Source organism: Camelus bactrianus, unplaced genomic scaffold (assembly GCF_048773025.1).
Source record: "Camelus bactrianus isolate YW-2024 breed Bactrian camel unplaced genomic scaffold, ASM4877302v1 HiC_scaffold_41, whole genome shotgun sequence".
Classification (NCBI taxonomy): domain Eukaryota; kingdom Metazoa; phylum Chordata; class Mammalia; order Artiodactyla; family Camelidae; genus Camelus; species Camelus bactrianus.
The window spans coordinates 43,019-64,141 of NW_027413957.1; the positions used below are offsets into that span (position 1 = coordinate 43,019).

General features: G+C 40.1%; 1 pseudogene; it reads left to right on the forward strand.

The window, feature by feature from the left end:
* Positions 1-3,463: 3,463 nt before the first annotated feature.
* LOC141576844 (trafficking protein particle complex subunit 9 pseudogene) overlaps positions 3,464-21,123 on the forward strand; it is a 91,436-nt pseudogene continuing 73,776 nt past the window's right edge.

Genomic DNA, 21,123 nt, shown 5'->3' on the forward strand with positions numbered 1-21,123 from the left:
TTTAGTTGAAATATTCTACCTGGGATAAAATATTCAGTGCCCATAAATGAACAAATATGTTTGTATTTCTATGCAACATGGGAGCAGACTTCATATGTTTCTATATAATATATATGACTGTGTGTTTTAATCTGTCTGTCAGTGTTTTTATAGTTTTTCAGCAATGTTGTCACTTTAGAATTCTTCTAAGAAAATCACCCCAGATTCTAGTGCAGTTTGTACTGTGTATCCTGTCTTATGCATGGGATTCCACTGTCCCCACAGGGAGGAATTTCCTCTTCTATTGAGTTAGTATCAGAGTTAAAGGAACTGTGATTTCTAGGTCTTTGCTCTCCATGTGTTTGCAGTTGGCTGTCAATCGCGATTTTCCCTTTCTTGAGTTTTCATTGTTCAATTAGAATTTTTGAAAATAACTATTAATATGTTGCATCGGTCTCCCTAGAAACTTGATGTGTTTGTGCTTTTCAGTTTTCAATTTATGAAAAATGTAAATACACACTTGTTTTTAAGTAGTCCTTTTTCACTAGATATTTGGTTACCTCTTTATAGTTAAAATATTTTTTTCCCAATGAATGAATCGGTGTGCATGTTTTAAAAGATACCTTACTTTTTATTTTTCTTATTGTAACAGTTATATTCATTGTAGAGAATTTAGAAAATACGGATAAACACAGTAACAACTTCACAATGGCCTCTAATCTCACCTAGACATAGAGTTGTAAGGTTTGAAATTGAGAATTACAAGTCCTCTCACGTTGTTCTTCTTTTTCAAGTACGTTTTGGTTACTGAGACCCTCGAATTCCCATATGAATTGTAGCAGCAGCTAGTCAGTTTCTGCAGAGGAGCCCGCAGGGATTGTGATCGAGACCACGTTGAATATACGGATCGCTCTGGGAAGCACTGCCATTCCAAGAGCGCTGTCTTCTGATCCAGCAATGTGCGTGGTTTGTCTCTCCAGGTATTTAGGTTTTGTTTAATTTTTTTTTTTTTACAGTGCTTTGAGTTTTCAGAGTTATTTTACTTTTTTTTTTTTTTTTTGCCTTTATACTGAGGACAAGTGTGCCAGGTACCGGGATCAGAAGTGTATTTGAGCCCCGCCACTTGCTGCCACCATGGTCGCTGCGCTCTTGCTTCACCCGCTCTACAATCTTGCACAGAATAGGACCTCAGTAACTCTCTCTCTCGAATGATTATATGCTTGTTGGATGATGCTTGAGAGTCCGTGTGATGATTTTTTTTCCCCAGCCTTTCCCCACTTCTTTACTATGCCCTTTCTCTTCCTTTCCTCCAGCCTGGGATTCAGTTTACCTGTGGCATTGATTTTTCTTGTCTGTAGACACTTCCTTTCACTGGTTCACGATAATTTTACATGTGGGCTGTGGAAACTTGCTAGATGTCAAGAAAGAGCCAATCCATTGCATGCTAGTATTTTTAGAGTGCATTATTGTTTTATCGATTGAAATTAAATCAGGGTGACCCCATGAGCCCTCCCGTGAGCTGTTTTTGCCTTCCTACAGGTGATAATGCTCTGGTTGCTGAATGTGCCCTTTCCCCAGACTTGGTTTTGGAGTTAAGTCACCATCAGTGGAGCCCTCTCTTTAAAAGATGAAGAAAACATTTGCTCCTTCTCCCTGGTTGGGGACTTGGATGAGATGAGGTAACAGATAAAGAATTGAGCCCCACCTCATTCTAACACCCGCTCGTTCCGTTCCTTTCTCCACGGAAAAAGAGTACAATTCAACATTATAAAGATTGATTGTGAGCAAATGTGATAGACAGGACAACCGATCATTTATTAAATATACTTTCATGCCAGAAACAAATGTATTATACACACAAAAAGCATGCAAAGCACGGTAGTACCGTGATTACAAACGTGGGTCCGAGTTCGAGTCCTGCTCTGGAGTGACCAGTCCTGTGAGATGGAGAACTGGTAGGTCGGCTTAGCCTCTCCCGGGCTTGTTTTCTGTCCTGCAGAGATGGGGCTCGCTAGGCGTCCCTTCCCCGTAGAGGTGCTGTAGGGTGCAAATGATGCGCGTGGGCAGCCCGAGCACAGCTGCTCGTTCCTCGTAAGTGCAGGAGAGCATAGCTTTTGTGGTGAAGGCTTTATAACAGCACCGTGTAGACTCTCAGTGCTCTGAAGGGATGCCTTTTGGTTTGGAGATGGGATTCTCATTTCTGTAAATACCCAAGGATTGTGTAATTGGGCCCTGCTGATTTGAATCTATTCTTTACAAAGTACATATTGTAGATATATTTTTCAAGCATGCATGCTTTTTTCTTTTATTATTTATAGTTCTACCCTCTCTCTTGGTGGGACTTTTCATGGAATCCAGGAAACAGCCCTAAGCCACCTGCCTCTTCACACGTCTCCGTGGCGGTTTTCTTCCCTGACTAGAAGAGTGTTCTGCATATGGAATTTTCTTTGTTCCCCTTTCCTTGGAGTCTCTCTGTCTGTCTGCCCACCTCTCACCTGTCCAACTGTCCATTTCTCTACCCACTCATTCTTCTGACTTGCTCCAAAAAGCATTTCAGGCAGCTTACAGAAGAACAGATACCAAATAAACAGGTGAGAAAATGGGGCCAACTTCAGACAGTGAGGCTAGGAGGCGAGCCTGTGTGAGGGTGGCAGGCATGAGAGACACGCGTCTGCCCTGTGACTTATAAGATCGACAGCAAGAGTGTGCCTGAGGCTCCCAGCAGACACAGGGAAACAGGGTTTGTGGGAGATGCTCACTGGCTGTGAAATAAATAATGGCTGAGGAGAAGCCCAGCCTTTCCAGCTACTAAGGCTTAGGAGAATATTTTGAGTGTCTTCAACATCAGAGTATTTCATCTTTTCTTTTGTCAGAGTTCTACATATAGTTGATTACATTCTGTACCTGGAAATTTCTACAAAATTTCTTCCCACGTGAGTCCCATGACTCGGGAATGGGGTGGTTCTGCTCATTGACTGGGGTTGGCCAGAAACCGAAAATGACAGCTTCAAAGGAGCCTGGGATTTGTCAGTTATGTTTTGTCAGTACTGTAGAGTTCAAAAAATGCTTTTACAGTATCTCTCCATCTGAGGCGGCAGCGTGCTCTCTTACCAGCATCAGGAGCTCAGGGCCACAGGATGGTGGGGGCTGACTGCATTACCGTCAAGACAGCTGAGCTAGTCACTGCAGGTGTGGTTCTTTTACGTAAGGCCTTTCATGTTCTTTACTTGAATGTTTCAACAGGGAGTTAATTAACTGAGTCAATTAACATTTAATAAATATGATGCTTTGTTGAAAAGACAGTTATAGACAGAATATAAGCTCTGAAGCCTTTAAAAACGGTTTCATTACTGAAATTTCAGTAGGGGAGATACACAGTTTATCTTATTTATGCCTCTCTTTTAAAGTAACAAAGAAACAAGACAGAAAAGGCAGAGGATGGTTTCTGTTCTTCCTTACTGCTTGCAGGCGCCCTCACCTCCAGTAGCATCCATCCAGACACCGGAACTGACACTGGCTGTGCTCAGAACTGCCTCAGCCCTGAAGACACAACTGACAAATAGAAGGGGGCCACGCCCTATTACAGCAGGTGCTCTCACTTTGTGGATCCTTATGTAACTGACCGGTGTTAATCAGGATTGCCCGTTCTACATTGTGTGGCGCTGCTGCGGTGTCTCCTAGTTACTTGTTTCTGTAAGTATTCATGTATTATTCCCCACTGCGTGGTACTACACGTCTAAAAATGCTTTTTTCAGATAAAAAATAATGTGCATTTAATATAATATGTCTGAAAAAAGGGGCAAAAGAGTCTATCCTGGTCCCGCTACTCAGAGATAATAATTAACAATTTAACATTTATTTTCTGTTCTTTTCGTCAGTGTGTATCATCTCTGTCATAAAAACCAGTGAGCACTCTGTCCCTGTTTACTGTTCGTAGACCTCCATTTTCCATTCGGCTTATTACATGTTTTTCTACAATATTCTATCTACCCTGGCATGATTTTTAAAGACCAGTGTAGCATTCTGTCTTATGGAGGCATCGTCCATTTTACTTCGGACTTAAATAAACTTTTAAATTCCAAGTATACTTAACTGAAATACTGAAAAGAGAACTGTGGTGGTACAGGAAGGCCCCTAACTCCCTTCCCATTATTTCCTGAGAGTAAAAGCTGTTGAAAATTTCGTATATATATTTCATGACCTTTATGCCTATGAGATACATATATATACACATATGAGAAATCAATATATAGGTGTGTGTATATATGCTTTATTTAAAAATGAGACCATACTATATGTTTTTCTGCAGCTCGCTTTATTCACTCAGGGGTATATCATGGACGTCCTCCCACTCCAGACTCACCCGGTCCTTTCAGATAGATTGGAGGGGTCTCCTGATGTGCGGGTGTCGTCTCTTGTCCACGGACACATTTGGTTGGAGAGTGCTGTGGACAAGGCCCTGGACCACGGCGAAACGCCGGCTCCCTCAGTGCCCGCAGCTCGCCTTGATTTACCGCATCATTGTCTTGATGGTGGACAGTTAAGTTTTCTCCATTTTCCACTGTCAGAAAGAATGTTTGAGTTGCATCCTTCTTGTTCAGACATTCCTGTGATCTTGTATGTGTATTCCTTTAGTTAAGGCTTCTGGAAATTTAGTCCCTGGATGTGACATTTACATTCATCACAGACTCCTTTCAAGTGACTAGAAATTCCTTCTCCATTGGGGAATGAAAAAATGCACAATTACTTATGTAACCAATTCTCTATCGCTGGATATGATTTCACTTCAGTTTTTCTTCCCACCTTTGTAAACAGTGCTGTGTAAATGCCCTGATGGGTACATCTTTTTGGACTGATTTTTTTTCCTAAAGGAAACGATTCCTAGAAGTGGAGTTGAGTCAGTGTGTATGTACGTTTTTCAGAGCTTACAAATCCATTGATATGTCATCCTCTGAAAAAGTCGCTCATGATTTGTTCTCCCACAGATGGACACTAGCTAGAATATCTTAAAAATATTTGCCAATATGATAAGCAAAAGTGCTTTTTCATTGTTTTTGTTTGCATTTGATGACCAGTGAAGTTTTGAGCATTTTTCAGTCATTATCCATTTGACTTTTTTAAAATGAATGATTCCTTTTGTCCTTTGCCCACATTTAAGTGAGGGAGCTTCTTGTTGCTTTGTGACAGCTTTTTGTATGTTATGAAAATTAACTTCGTGAATTCATCAACATTTATCACAGAGCTTATTCTTGTCATTTCTTTCCTTTCATTTTGTTCAGGAAGTTTTTTGATTTTTGTTGTGGCTCAAACTATTCTTAGGATAGTAAATGTCTTCCTTATGGGTTTTATCTTTGACATTATTCTTAGAAATACTCTCTTATAATGGAATAAATCTCTTCTGTAGGTTTTTTTAATCTCTAAGATGGAGATTATAATAGTACATGTTATAGTGAGGAGAAGTTGAGTTAATAAGAGCAAAGAGTTGTATTTGCTGTTACTAGTACTTTTTAATATTTACATCACTCTCTGCAATTTATCTTGTGGTCATTATGACAGGAATGGAATTTATTCTTTCCAGGTGATTCTCTGTCCCAGGACAATTATCGAATTCATAATTTTCTCTTTGATTTGAAATCCCACCCGCACAAAATACTTACATACACTAGAGTCTCTTTTTGAGCTCATGGTTCCCTTCTGTCAATCTCCTTTCCTTACTCCATCACCGTATCTTACATATTGTAAAAATTTATTTAATAACTTGCAGTCTGATTTTTTTTATTCTTTTCTTCCATCCCAAATTTTATTGTCAAGTATTATGACTTTATTATTCCTGAAGAATTCCAAAATATTTTGTTCAAGTTAAAAAAAAATCAGATTGGAATTTTCATGGGATTTTTTAGTAAGTTTTGAATTATTCTTAGGAGAACATACATCTTTACAAAACTGCTTTTCTCCATGCAATATGTTTATGTCTCTACATTCATACCTCTTTAACCCTCAGTACAGTCCTGAAGTTTGTTCATTTAGAATATGGGCATTATTTTTGAATTTATTCCAGATTATTGTTTATGTTTTTGTTAATTTTGTAAGTGAGAATTTTTTGCTATTATATTTTTAAATGCTTAAAACTGACATTTAGAAAGGAAGATTCGGTTTGTCAATACTCACTTTGTAACTTGTCATTTAAAATTGTAAGTATTAAGTACTTGTTCCAGAATCCTTTCTTTTCTGTTTTTAAAAATTTGTTTCCAAGATTCTCAAAATGTTCATAGCTAAGTAGTATAGGTGGGGACACAGATGGAGAGAGGTAGTGTGGCTCACGTACAAACTGTGAGCACTTTCATGGCTGCCTTTAGGCTGGAGAAGCTGCAGAAGAGCCCAGGTTAGACCAAGGGTGGCTTTGTATGCACTTGAAAGCCAGCTTTCCTGCCTGTATGGTGAAGCCTGGTGGGCGTGGCAGGTAGATGATCAAGGTCTGATCAAGGTCATTGGCTGCACAGAGCGCTGTGTCTGTGAGAACTGGAGACCATTACCATGGGAAATGCTTGGCGCCAGGAACACTGCAGGGGAGCTGGGGAGCCTGTGTGTTAAGGATTTTCCAGCCCTGGGAGTGGGAAGATGAGACTCTGCATTCAGATCTGAGTTTGAATTCATCCTCTCTTGTTTACTGGTCCTCTGACTTTTGTCAAGTTATCTACCTGCTTTGAACTCCTGTTTTCTTGTCTCTAAAAACAGGAGAATTACAGCCTGCTGCTAGAGTGTTTGATCAGGGTAAATGATTTGTGTCTATAAGATGCCACGTACAGTCACAATCTCAGTGAGAAATGGGCTGTCGCCTCTTCTTCTGCAACTCAGTGCTCGATAAGACATTGGGGGAAACCCAGTCCCTAATTTGTATGTGATGCAATGAGGAACAAAATTAACATCTTGCCTTTCCCTAGCAGTATTCTTACTTCTTTGCTTCATTTACCTCTTTCCTCCTTTACTCTCCCCTTTCACCTCCTCCACCAAAAGAGACTGAGTCTGTCTCAGAACACTACATTCAAATTACTTTAAATGTTGGCTCATCCCCATGAAATTACAGTGAAATTAAAAATAATCTGTACACGTCCCAGACATGATTATATTTGATTTACACACACACACACACACACACACACACACACAATCAGGCTACCTCCCACATGCTGAGGGAGAAGGACCACTTTTTCTGAGTTTTCATTCACTGAGCGTGAGAGCAAAGTCTCTTAAGCAGAAATTCGCCTGGCTTCTTGCATGGTTTTTTAAATTGGATTTCTGCATTGTGTCCACAGAAATAGTCTCCTATTAGAAGAGGGGAAGTGGAGACATAGATATTCTGCTGAGATATTGGTGTCATCGTATTTGAGTTGGAAAGGTCTTACGACAGCATAGAGTCGTAACTTTTTATGGGTGAGAATCCATGATAGTGTAACTTGGACAAGAACCCGGGTCTTCTGTCTTCATGTCCACGCAGATGAAGAGGCAACTGGGTGGGGGATGGCAGGGATCCTTGCTTGAGTTCCGGGGTCTTGCTAGTTTCCATTGTTCAGCTGCCTTTAGTTTATGTCCATGTGGCCTCTCATGGGAAGGTCACTCTATCCTGATAGATTGAGTTTCTAATCAGCAAAAAGGTCTGGACCCACTCATGGTTCCCAGAGATTTTCTGCTGACCTACTGACACTTTATATACATGAAACCTAAGAAACTGCTGGATATAAAATCCTTATTGTTATCATTTGCCCTCGAGTTCCACAGGAATGGGGTGCTGTCTCAGGCTGTCTAAGGCCAGCTCTGAACAAAGATAGGGTGATAGGCTGTGCAGCTGGACACTCCCCAGTCGAATGGGATTTCCACCTTAGTTTTTAGAATCAGGCAGATTAGTTCAAATCTTACCTTTACCAGTTAATAGCTTTGTGACCTTGAGGAAGAAACTTTACTTTTTTGGGGACAAATTTTCTTTATCTGTAAATAAGTTCAGTATTTATTTTAGGGTTTTTGTTTTAGAATTGAATGAGCTAATTCCCTCATTTATTCCTAAAATACTGATCACATGGTTCTATGCTGGTGACTTAGTGGTTGATTACTAAGGGACTCAGTAGTGAGAATGTGGGTGAGGCTCCCTGGATAATAGAGCTTATATTCCATGATATGCTTGTAAAAGACTGGATTGCAGTGGATTTTTAGTAAATGTCCATTCCTTTCCTAATCCCCATTGATTGTGTATATATCTTTATACTAATATATGAACAATTTTTTATTGCAATTTAAGTCTTTTTGTAGTATTTAAATTATGTAGCTATAACAAAAATACGTGAAATAAAATTATTTGACTTTTATTTTCTTTTCAATAAGCAAAACAAAATAAAATAGAAAAGAAAAGAAAAAGTTTTGAAGGAGTAGAAATAATTTTATTTCCGTGGAATCGACTCCCCATGTTAGGTTTTTCGGTTGTGTTCTTAAACAGCATATAAAATTGACAGGTTTTGACTTCAGTGTTGATAGCTGGGTGAGTATAGTTTCTTTTTGTGGTTGTCTTTGATGAATTATTTGCACCAGATCATAAATAATGTGCATGTTACATATTGGAAACGAAGAGACAGTGGAGACATACTACCTCCAATGCAGTCATTTTGTTACCGAGTCCAAACTCATTCTGTTCACCGAATGACAGGCCAATAAACTGGGAGATGAGGCGTTGGAGCAAGGAATAGTGACTTTATTTGCAAAGCTGGCAGACCCAGAAGATGGCAGACTGATGTCCTGGAGAACCATCTTCCCCAAGTCAGAATTGAGTCTCCTTTTATACTAAAAAGGGGCGGGGCTGCAGTTGGTTGTTGGAAACTTCTTGTTGTATGAATTGCTTGTCCTTTGAATCCGCTGTTCTTGCAGCTGTCCATGTGGATCAAATCATGTTGCCCCTGTAAAACCTCCAAAAATAAAACAAAGTTATTCTCTATTTTGCAACTTGCCATCTCTACATAAGTGCAGATTAGTTAGCATCCTTCAAGATCACGGCCAGGAGAAGAGGCTGTCCTGGATATTTCAGTCTAAAATCAACTTTCTTTTACAAATGGTGCAGAGATAGCAAGTCTGAGCCTAGAAAACAGGGCACAGGGTTAAAGCCAAAGGAACAGACCTAACATGGGGTCAAAATTGTACTTTTCTATTACAATTCCCTTTTCCGCTTCATAGATAATTTTAGTAAGAAACATGAGCAATTTTGTATTTTTGCTTCTTAATAACCGATAAGCGGGCCAACTATATTTTTGTGAGCAGGGATGCTGTGCGGGCATAGGGGTCACAGCAAACTCTTGTTGGGGGTGGCCGACCCTGGAACATGTCTGATGCCCCGTGAGTGTTGGTGAGGGTCCCCCTAGCCAGCGGCTCTCTTCAGGAGCCAGCATATGGGCATTGATATCTGGAGAGCTCATTTTCGTCTGCAGGAAATTTTTTAGATACTGCGATTGAAAAATCACTCCAGCTGGGGATAATTAGGGAAAAAAGGAAAAGGAAAAGGGTTTGGAATAGAGTAGAAGAGAAGGACATCAGATCACGGAGCCTGAGTGCTTGGCAGCGGGGCTTCGGGGGAGAGGGGAGCAGACGTGGGGAGGGGCCTGGCCCCGGAACCAGCTCCTGTACCTGTCCCCGTGCCCAAGCCACATAGCTTTTAATTGGGCCACCTCTCTGGGCTGGATGTCACCCTGGGCAGAACCTTGAGAATCGAAGGTAAGGGGTGGGCAGCACTCACTTAGAGGGTCACTGTGGATTTCGGTCAAGTCCACAGTGCCTTTTCTGGTCATGTGTCTTCACTTGTCCTTTATCTCAGGATCTGAGGAGGAGGAGAAAGGAACTCAGGTAGAGATCCAGGAAGATATCCAACTGTGTTAAGAGAGGACAGACACAGTGACACGGGGAGCGAGGACACTTGCAGCAAAGTAAAATTACTTCACAACTATTGCTTCAGAGTTGCAGGTGTGAGAGAGCCTAAGCCTGTCTCAGAGTGCAGGGGACAAGTGGAAAGGAATGGCAAAATTTCCACTGAAAATTGAAGTTTTGTTAAATAGCCTGCTACTCTTGCTTGTATCACTTGAATGAATGCAGGCATATTTCTGTGGGCATTTATAGGTTCACTCAACCCCACCAGCCCCTCTTGCCCCCATCGGGGATGGGATTTCTCAAGCACAGTGCCCCTCCTGCTTGGGTGGGCCATGCTGCGTGTCCTCGCCTGGGGCCGGGCTGCTGCAGGGCACTGAGTCCCCGAGGCGCAGCCTGGGAGACACGACAGGAATATCTCTGCTCTCTACTGAGGACCTCCTTTTCCCCCTGCAGTGTAAGAATGCCGGTGACTGAGTTAGAAGCATGCTCCCAAGCTGTCCGTGTCCTTGCCATTCAGAAGCGGACCCTGGAAGCTTCCGAATTTCTCCAGAATGCGTTCTACACGCACCTTCGGCAGGTGAGTGTATGTCTTTACACAAGTGGAGGAATTACTGCCGTTTTCCTGGAACTTACTCATCACTAGTCCATCTGATTTTTCTGTGCTAGGATTCAGTATGGCCTGCTAAAATATCTGGAGTCAGATCTTGAAACACTGATGAAGAGGATCATTTATTTTATTTCTATATATGATAGCCTTTTACTTTCAAAATTCAGAATTTTTGGTTCTTTCAGGAATTTTTGGGGGGTTGGCGAAACAACTTTGCTCTTACCATCTTTGAGACCTGTTGCTTTGTGCCTCTCACCTATCTTCTGTCACTTGTGAGACGATTCCATTTGTGACCCTGTCCGGGTTGTTCATGTTATAAAACATATAGTCCGTTAAAGTACAGTCCCTTTTACTCCGAAGACATTCCACAAATACTACTAAAACCTGGGTGTGGTTTTAAGAAGACAGAATCATTAGAACATGTACTTACAGGTTGCTAGTGCAAAATCCCCAAATCAATAGTCTAGCTCAACATCTAAAATCTTTCTAATCTACCTTGGATTTGTATGGATAAGTGAAGCAGTTTGCTAAGAACTCAAGACCAGGGTTAGAATACAGGCTGGTGTAGCTCAGCAGGTCCTCCTGAGCCAGCGCTGTGCCAGAGGGTGGGGCTGAGTGGGAGAGGGCTGGGCCTTGGGGAAAGGGGAGGGCCAAGAAGGAGGGGGGTCCTGCCGTTCCTGAGCTCAAAGTTTCATGGCAAACACCTTCACCAGGTGAAAATCTTGGAGTTTCTTCTAAGAACAGTAGGTTTGAAAAGAGTCATAAAAGCACGGGAGTGACAATATCCCATTTGTGTCTAGTATGGGAGAGCGGCTGTGGGGTCACTTGGGAGACTCGTGAGTCCAGGTGTGCAGTGTCGGTGGCTTCCACCTGAGCGGTGGGACAGTCAGTGGGACAGTCACTGGGAAAAAACGAACAGACTTTAGGCATGTTTAGATGGTAAAAAGGAAAGGATGAATGATGTCTGTGAAGGTAGGATGGAGTTAGGCCCAGGTTTCTGGATGGATTAATGAGGTAAGTGATGGTCCTGCTGTGCTCTGTGGAGGGAAAGCTGCAGAGGGAGCTCTGGGGGAAAACTGATGAGTTCAGCTGTGCGTAAAGTGAAAGGCTGTTTGATGTGTGGTCTGGGAGCACAGGTGAGAGCCAGTAGCATGTAGCGGGAGGGGAGAGAGACTGTCAAATCATTTTGTGAGCATACAAATAATTATGATTAATGATACACTTACGCCTCTACATTCTGGATTTAAAACCCATTAACATTTTGCTATATTGACTGCAGAGGTTCCTAATTTTTTTTAGCAGAAATAAAATAAATAGAAACAAAATAGTGGAGTTAATGAACATCATAGAGTTGATGTGTGTCCTTGTATGTATTTTGATACCTCATCTGTTTATAACCATAATCTATAAAAAGTTAACTAGTTTAGCATAAGAATTAAGCAGAGGGACGTGACACACAGTGTTGGGGCTTGAAGCTGATCTTCTCAGGCAAATTATGTCGCCTCTCTGTGCCTTAGTTCCATCTTCTGTGACTGCCCCCTGGCCCCTCATCAGAGCTGATTTCCTAGACTAGAAGTTGGGAGGGAGGCTGCTGAAGGGAGTAAGAAGTGGCAACTGCTAGGGACACTGAAGAGACACACAAAAGGTGATTAAAGCCGATAAACTCAGTACAAAAAAATACTCTCAAAAGAGAAAGAATCCCGCAGTGTTTTGATCCACTTAGTGTATGGGAAACAAAACCACGTGGACCCAAAGCTCTTGAGCATGTGAATATTGTGGGTGGGAGGTTGTCATCAGAAAAGGGTTGAGAAAAGGCCTTTTGGCTTCCCTTGACGTTTCCAGTAAGGATGGGGAGCAGAAGAGAAAACCCCCTGCTTCACAGTGGAATGTGCCTTTTTGTGCAAAACTGACCAAAGGTTGGAGATCATTCATCATTGGTGCTGGCAAATGAAGAGACTTCGGGATTGGGTGGGGCACTTGCTGCGACTTCCAGGTGACCTGCTGGCTGGGGGCTGTGTGGCGGGCAGTAGGTTTGCAGGGTGACCATGGCACAAACACTGGCTCTGAGGCTGCTGGTCTGACTAGCAAACCTGGGCACCCGCAGTCCTAATGGGCAGCTCGGGATGTGGCCTGGGACACCTGCCATGCTGAGGGCGAAAAGAGGGCTTCCCTGAGGGGGTGTCCCTGCGGAGAGTGGAAACGTCCTCCTGCAGGGGAGGAAGAGCCTCTGAGCAGGGTGCTGGGTGCACAGGCAAGACCACCCTGAGCCCGGAGGGTTTGGGGAGCCGGAAGTCACACAGTGTCCCGAGCAGCCTTGTTCCTGAGAAACTAGAGGGAGAAGAGGCTGAAAAGGCAGGCTAGTGTCAGACCCTGTGGTGGGTTATGAGTGAGAGTAAAGGACTGGTCTGTCAGGCACGAGAGAACCCTGTGAGTGTCCCAGCAGGGGCGTCACACCGGAGGGTGTAGCTGGGTTACAGACTTTGCCACTTATTAGCTGTGTGACTTTGAGCAAGATCACCCCACCTCTCTCTATATATCTTCATCTGTAAAATGACACAGTGAAAAGCTCGTGTCATCAAAAGGCTTAGTTTAGCTCTGATCCTCTGTGTCCAGTCTTGTCAGTGCTTCCCTGCAAGGTTCTGCATTGGCTGCTCTTACCCTCAGATGGGAGGGCGTAGAGGGTCATTATAGCACCTGACGGCAGGAAGGGGTTGCTTTGACAACAGACATGTTGCCGCCTGCAGCTGCAGGCCTGCAGGCAGTTTGATTGATGGTCCTGGAGAGGACTTTGGAGGCCTTAGCATCGTTTTAAGACTTGTTTTCCCTTGGGGGCAGCATTTGCCTTTGCAGATTAATGTTGAAGATTTGGGCTTCTTGCAAAGCTGTCTTCAGAGATGGTTATATACGTAACATATCGTATAAAATAAAATGCTTTTATTTAATGTGTGGGACTTTGCAGCTGTTGGGAACAGCTTGTTGGCCTGGTCTCCACGGAGGACACTAGGGGTCAGCAGATCGAGCGGGAGGTCAGGCAGCCCGCCATGCTGCTGCGGGGTGTTCTCCCCAGCACAGCACTCTGCTGAGTTGACTCTTCTCTGAGTTTGGTTGCCAGATGAGCGGACAGTAAATTAATGAGTTCTGGTGGGACTGTATAATGACAGGAAGAAAGAGGGTCCCGTAGTTTTTCTGGACTAGAACATGCTTTTGGTTCCTGATCCAGTGTGTTCCATTACAGAATTGATGAGTTGTGTCTATTCTGGGACTTGTCGACTGAAAAAATGTGTAGCCTGAAAGTTTAGAGTTATGCTTTATTTGGCGGGAGGACTCGAGGCGGGATGACAGCCTTCAAATCTGTCTGAGGGACTGCTCCCAAGAAGTAGGGGAGGAGCTAGGATTATATAGGAACTTTACAACAAAGACCAGGGAGTTGGAAGAATAAAAGATTGCTTGTTATCTAAAGAAATCCAGGCATCTCAAGTTCAAGAATTTAGTGATTTTCTTTGTATGGGAGGAAGTAAACATTTTGGCTCATTGAATTCATTCCTTTTACAAGCACCTAGTTATCTAGGGCCAGTATTCTGTCCTTTCTTATTCTGAGTCCCCTCAGAGGGCACCATTCTGAGTGGCTGCCTAGGCTGAGCTATAGGCCTGTCCTCCCTGGGAGATGGTGGCAGCTGCTGATGACTTGGTTTCAGCATTCTTTGTTTACTGACATGGTTGCCTTTTTTTCATTCACATTGTAGTATTTTCATTCACAGTGCTCCCCCTTGGTCCTAAATTCAACCAATATTTTGAGAGACATTTCATGACCAATTTTGTCCCAAGGTGCTATGAAGGCTCATTCCTAGTTCAGGTTGAAGAAACTTCTGACCTGCCATTCAAGGTGTTAGGTGTTTTTATCAGGCCCTGTTGATACTAAAAGTTCTCTGGATGGCCTGTCTTACTAGTCTGTTATGATCCAGGGAATGTTTACCCTTCGTTGCTCATTCCCATACCTAGAATCACACTGTTATAATTATTTTATGGAGGGTTATAAATTTTATGCATTTCTTCAATATGATTTGACATCATCAATCTTGTTGTAGGCCTAGCTACACTTTGGGAAATGTAAGAGAAAACAATCTTATAAAATAGACAGGATATAAGTAATACAGCTAGTAACGTTAATAAAGTCACGATTAAGAATTTAATAGTCAAGAAGTTATATTTTTGGGTTCAAATTTTTCTTGTGTTTCTGACTGAGTTTGAGTGATCTTACGAGAAAGTTCGTATTTATGGTCAGGCTTCGAGCAGGTATTAATTGGCCAGGTGAGGTCTCCCACCTTGTAAGATCAACAGTGGCCTAAACAGAACTATAATTTCCTTTTTAGAATAACGTTTCTGAGGGCTATCTAGTTAGAGCCTTGGAGTAGGGAAACCCACCAAGGTAACACAGAAGTACTAGACATAGGTAATTTACCATAAACTTAACAATTGGAGTAGTTCATAATCAAAGGTAGGAGAAATTATCAAAGTAATTGGTATACAGGCCTGGTCTGGTGTCTTGGGTCAGCTGTCTACCTCATATGTCGTCGTCTTCTCATCCTGGCCTGGTAGCTTTTTCTCCATTTGGGCATTGTTTTAAGGTGAGCAGTGCTCTATAGGCCAGTGCACTGCAGGGGCTCTTTCTGATTGGAAATGAATCTGAAAGTCAGTTTCCTTCAGCTTTGCTGTGTATGGTCTAGTTAAGAGTACCTGATACAGTCCTTCCATTCACGTTGGAGACAGTTTTTTAAGTCATGCCTGTTCCAGTATGTATAATACCCTGGCCGCATGTCATGGGGCATTGGATCTTTACCCAAGGATATATTACTAAGCTTCAGAAAGAAACATACAGTGTCCTTTTAATAATTCAATTAAACTTTGCAGCAATGTAACATGACAGCAAGGAATGATCTGGGAAGTGTCTTACTAAATATAGACCTCAATTAACAAAACGAGAATTTAATATCCACTAAAATATAATCTTTTTCTCTCTTACGTTCCCTCATTTTTATCAAATATAGTCAAATCAAGGTGAATTTGTTTACAAGTTAAGTCTGATTATTTGATCATATAGGCTCTTTTAAATTGGCTGTGTTGGAACTTTTAATAAGGACTTTTAAGCTAGAATGTTAATAAGGTTTGCTAAGGCCGGGAAAGCCCCGTCAAGGGCTTGTCATAGATTTCTGCCTAACAGATTTAGGTAAATTCTTTTCTTTTTGAAGTCCTTAAAATACCTTGAGGTTCCTATACCTGTTAGGAGACGATCTTCCTAATTTATCTCATAGAGCTACTGGGGACCTTAAAGATTTTAGTCTCTTGAGGGATCAGATAGAGAGAAAAGATAACTGTTCTAAGTCTGCTTACATAGGTATAATTTATCAAATTGACGTGAATCATAACTAGTTTAAGGAGAAGAGTTTCTTTATGTCTGATAAACAGGTTAAAAGCCAGTAGTATTTCAGACAAAATCAAATATTGTAACCATATTCATCAGTTTACTCAGTCCCACGTAACTAATTCTTTTAATCAGAGTTTTCATTAGACCTTTAAAATTTCTTACCCAGTTTATTTCAGTGCTATAGTTTGAAATTTATTAGAAATCAGTAAATCTCCTTGAAGAGAGAGTATTTTGCAAAATCATGAGAAGAAAACAATTACCTGCCTATAAATGACAACAGAATTAACAGCAAGGTTAAACAACATTACACTGTAATCTATAAAGAAACCTGGTCACAATAACCAGAATTATGACTGGTAACATTTCAGATATACCAGAATGTTAGGGAGTCCATATAATTTCTAGAATATCTATATTAATAATATTTTCTCATACAATATAACCTAGGAAGATTTATTATTCATTTGACAATACTTCCCATGTAAGTTAACATGCCAAATGAAACTTACTACTTTAAAATCTCTCTTTGAGATGTTTCAGGGACCCTTTGTAGCATCCCATAGTTAACTGGAGACTAAAAGAATTTTAAAGAGAAATTGATATTTGGGGAGCTTGTTAAAAGTTTTCAAAACACTTGGTCAGATAAACGTATAGATCACTGTAAAGTAGTACTTACTCATTAACAATAAAATATTTCAAAGGTAAAGGCACAACAGATCACTTAAGTCGTATAAGAAGCTTTACAATTTGTTACTGAAGGTGGATTAATATTTTAAGAAAATTTTGTCCCCTTAACAGAGAGAAAAACAAATCTAGTCTTGTACCAGCTTACTTCTAAGATTCATTTACTTTGCCCAAATTGATTCTAAACTTAGCCAATTCTGACCATGTACAAAACTCTTTCCTCAGGGTTCCTCTTCCACAAGCCTTCCCCAGCTTTCTATACTCGTATTAGTGTGTCCCTTATTTTCTCTTCCATTCAGAAGTAACCAGATTCAGGACAAAGTCACTATTTTTCATTAACAAAATATAATTCCATTCCTTATATCTTCCTTTACAAATTTATCTTACCTTCCTAGGATACTGAGATCTTTCCCTTAATAATAGAGACTATTTCAGAGTGGCACCAAGCATTTATTAATATTTCTAAACACCTTTAGTTTCTCTGTAAGAGGAAGTCATATGTTAAGTAATTCATATTTCAATCTTATTTTATCTGAAAATGGTATAGCTATTAAATAAAATCCTATCATTTAACTTAATTTAGCACAACTCTAGAATTTAGATACCAAACATTTAGAGATTATCTTAAGCATACATTTTAAATATATATTATAAAAAATTTACCCAAAACTCTCATCTCATTTGCATTTAATTTACTTCAAATTTTATCACACCACATTACTATTATTTTTTTTTGACAAATCTGTAACAGATATAACAGGATCTTATTTGACTTTCATTAAACCTAGGTACAGTAAAGGTATTATACTTAATATTGATGACTTTAAAGATGTCTATATTAATTAGAACATACTTAAACTAAACAATACCGTGTTATCTTAATATTGAATATTTTCCAGTTCACGTGAACCTGGAGGTCAACTTAGTCAGTTTTTATTTTAAAAATACTTAATTTGTAAGCTATTATTTTTTACTTCAATTAAGCAGAGCTCTTTGACTTTGTTTTTTTTTTTTTTTTTAGCTGTAGAAATATCTCACATCTATAATGTGTACTCAGGCTTATAAACAGACCAAAGCTAGAGATCTCATAGCTTCACTTTAAAACTTACTTATAAGATAGGTATAATAATAGTTGGAGTAAGCTTAATTTGCTTGCTCAAATCACTAAGGCTTACTATTTATGGAAAAGACATTTAAGATTTCTTGACAAAGTCTGACGGACCCATCAGAGTTCTGAGTTCTAAAATGCCAAAAATTTCTTTGGCCTTAAGTTTTATCTCATTGAGCTAATTAGGCTCAGTCCTAGGTCACTGTTTGCTGTATATACATTTCTGATCTGCAAGACAATGACAGACACTTCCAGTTCCCCAGAGAACTGCTCTGTCACGCAGGCCCAATTGTATCTCCTTATTTGGCTTTTTTGTATCAGTGAGAAGAGCTGTAAACAAAGAATTCCATGTTTTAAAACTTTAAGGTTCAATTTATCTTGTCTTCCAAAGCTTGCATAAGGCATTTAGTAAGGTCTCTTTTCCTTGAGTTATAAGTTAAACCCAGGGTAAACCTCTTATTATATTTTTCTATTAGCCACTGAATATTAGTTTTTAGTTTTACATTATATTGGACGGCTCATGTAACTCTATTGGTTCCCTTTATTTTGTTCAATTAATATTTTCTGAGGGACAGAAATGTGCCCAGCCTTGTAATACCAAGAAGGGGAAGCGTTTTTCCATTGAAACACATCTATCCCACAACATAATTAATCAAAAAGTTTATATAAAGCCCATTTAAACATACCAATTTTACAAACTTTTATCTCAATTTTATTAACTCTTATACCTTTAATTTTAATATTTATTAGGTTTAATCAATAATTTTTATTTCTAGAAGGAATGCCAGAAGCCTTTTTCTTCTTTTCTTTTCTTTCTTTCTTTTTTTTTTTTTTTTTCACTGTATCTAATTTTATAGAAAAGTCTCTGGGATCCCCAAGTTTGAGCCAAAGAACTTAGGCCCTTCTCAACTTTTAATTTGATTAATTGGTCCGTTGCCCCAGTCATTGATCAAATATCACAGTCTACATATATTATATGTATCTATCCCTATAAATACATACATTTTAAACTGGGGCAAATAAAACGGACTTCTTTGAACTTTAATTTTGGGGGGCAGTAGGTGATCACTTTGGCCATTTTTTTTTTTAACTTTATGTAGTGTAGTATCAAAACCTTGTCTCTAAATCCAAAAATGTCCATTTTATTTATCTCATTCAAAATAACCATCAAAAAAATTTACCCATTTTGGATAATCCCCTTATCTTTTTTTTTTTTTTCTGTTAAGAAAAAAATCTTTCGACATTTTTACATTCTTTTTTCCAGTTACTCAACCTAATTGACATTAATTATTCTAAGATTTTATTAACATCTCTAAAACCATTAATGGGAAAGGAAAAACATAAATGTAGCTTTTTAAACCAGTTTTTTTAAAATAAGTTCTTAGATTAACCATTAGATATATTTTCTACCTTTAAACTTGATTTTAATAGGTACCAATAAAACGGCTGTTTATAATGAGAGCTCTTTCAACTTTCACCAACTTAAAAGTTTTCCAAATTAAGGGATCCATCATATGGCCATCAATTTATATATATATAGTGATTTTAAACGAATAAGATGAAGAGGGTTTTCCAAATGAGAGTAGGGGTGCTGCCTAAAATAACTCAAAAGTTTACTCTCCAAAAGGTAAAGCAGTTCATGGTCCAGACTGATGCAACAAAGGTTAAGATGGCAAAATGCCTGAAAATTGGTACAAAGGATTGTTGAGAATCCCAATTTATTTGTGTGGCCACCATATGTACACAATACTTGTACCTTTTGCATGGCAGAGTCCAAATTTTCCATTAAAAACAAAAAGGAAACACATATATACATACATACACACACATAAAACACCCAGCGAAAGATAAAACGTTTATATTTCAAGGACACAGGAGGAGAAATCCAAGTTCCCCCTAAAAGGGTTTTGGTTTTTATAAGTCCAGAATTCCAAAAAATGTTTTTATCTGGCCTGGTTAGTTACTTTAAGAGGGAGGTTTTTTTTTAATTCCCAATTAAATTTGTAAGTTTTGTATGTATATAAACCTGGCTGGGGTATTAGTTGGAGGCTGGCAATCTGTCATTTCTTTATCTTTTTTTCCTTTTCTTTCTTTCTTTCTTTCTTTCTTTCTTTCTTTCTTTCTTTCTTTCTTTCTTTCTTTCTTTCTTTCTTTCTTCCTTTCTTTCTTTCTTTTCTTTCTTTCTTTCTTTCTTTCTTTCTTTCTTTCTTTCTTTCTTTCTTTCTTTTCTTTCTTTTCTTTCTTTTCTTTCTTTTCTTTCTTTTCTTTCTTTTCTTTCTTTTCTTTCTTTTCTTTCTTTTCTTTCTTTTCTTTTTTGAAAGTCCTTTTCCCCATTCTAAGGTAGGGTTGTCAGAATAAAATTGCTAGTAGGTTTTCCCGCAGGGACAACTCTATGGCATGAAGTCTTTGCCTATACCACTCCTGCAAGTTTCTCAGTCATCCGAGAAAACTGTTACCAGCCAGGAAGGGGGTCCCATTTTTGGAGTTGAAAGGTTCCTCATAAGAGTTTTACTTTTATTCTGAAAAATTCAATGGAGGTAACCAAATTGAGGAAAACATTAGACCAGCCTCTTACCTAACCACTCAGTCCTGACCCCAGTGTCTTTCAACATGGACCCAGTCTGGATGTCTCCACTGGGTATTTTCCTGGTATCTTTCAACCAGCCCCACCTTGGACGTCTCCTGAAGATGGGTGTTTCCCGTTATATTTCAACCAGGCCCCACCCCGTATGTCTCCACTGGGTGGGCTATTCCCCCCCAGTATCTTTCAACTGGAGGGCCAGGTACCTGGATACACCGCCAAATAAAACTCAGGATTATCACCCAATATGGGAGATCCGAGAACCAAGATAGACTCACCCAAATTCATCTGGGCTCCCCGAGGAGGTGGATGGGCGCAAAGGGCCACTGCTGGTACCAAGGCTCCGGATACTCGGAGAGTTCAGGTGGAGAAAGTCTGCTCTGGGTCCCTTCGTGGTGTCCAAAACTGTTGACTGAAATACATGCGCAGCCTAAAAGTTAAGAGTTATGTTTATTTGGCGGGAGGACTCGAGCCGGGATGACAGCCTCTCAGATCGCTCGGAGGGACTGCTCCGAAGAGGTTGGGGAGGAGCTAGGATATATAGGAGCTTTACAACAAAGACCAGGTAGTTGGAACAATAAAACATTGTTATCTAAAGAAAGCCAGGTATGTCAAGTTAAAGAGTTTAGTGATTTTCTATGTATCATTTGGGCTCACTGGATTCATTCTTTAGACAAGCACCTAGCTATCTAGGGCAAGTATCCTGTCTTTTCTTATTCTCATTCTGTTCAGAGGGCACTGTTGTGAGTGGCTGTAGAGGCTGGTCTTCAGGCCTGTCCTCGCTGGGGGATGGCGGCAGCCGCTGATGACTTGGTTTCAGCATTATTTGTTTACTGACATGGTTG